Source organism: Pteropus vampyrus, unplaced genomic scaffold, assembly GCF_000151845.1.
Source record: "Pteropus vampyrus isolate Shadow unplaced genomic scaffold, Pvam_2.0 Scaffold891, whole genome shotgun sequence".
In the NCBI taxonomy this organism is placed as follows: Eukaryota; Metazoa; Chordata; class Mammalia; order Chiroptera; family Pteropodidae; genus Pteropus; species Pteropus vampyrus.
The window spans coordinates 18,936-19,519 of NW_011889672.1; the positions used below are offsets into that span (position 1 = coordinate 18,936).

The window sequence follows — 584 nt, forward strand, 5'->3', positions numbered from 1 at the left end:
TCCTGCCGTGAACTTCCTCAGGGCTCCCGGTCTCGCTCTCAACCTGGTCAGGAACGTCCCTGCCCTTTCACTCGTCAGTGGTCACACCAGGACACTCAGAGCCCGTGGACTTTGATGACTGGCTATTCTTTGTTCGTGTCCTTCCTGAGTCCCCTCCTCAGTACCTCCTTCCCCAGCTCTTTAAGAACCTCGCAGAGAAATGATCTTCATGCCATGTGATTGAATGGACGTGTGTCTTCACGAGCATTTTGTTAGTGTCTGTTTTTGTGCATTCGTACTTGTGTGAGTGTGTGTGTGTGAGTGTGTGTGTGTGTGTGTGTGTGTGTGTGTGTGTGTGTAGTGTGTGTGTGTGTGTGATATAGCACAGCTTTTACTGTAAGAAGGGGAATCGATTTACAGGGAAGTCCCATTCTAGAATTCTAATCCCATTCCTAGAATCAGATGCTTGATTTTCACATGCAGTTCATGGGCAGGTCAGCTGAGAATAAGCGGTTGTTCGGTGTCATGGTGGAGTCATTGGAGGCTGCCCCGTAAGGTGATGAGACAGCTGACAGGCCTTGTCTCCCAGGAGACTTGAACAGAGC

At 49.7% G+C, this 584-nt stretch overlaps 1 gene segment (V, D, J or C); it reads right to left on the minus strand.

The window, feature by feature from the left end:
• LOC105309851 overlaps positions 1-584 on the minus strand; it is a 7,879-nt gene that overhangs the window by 4,899 nt on the left and 2,396 nt on the right.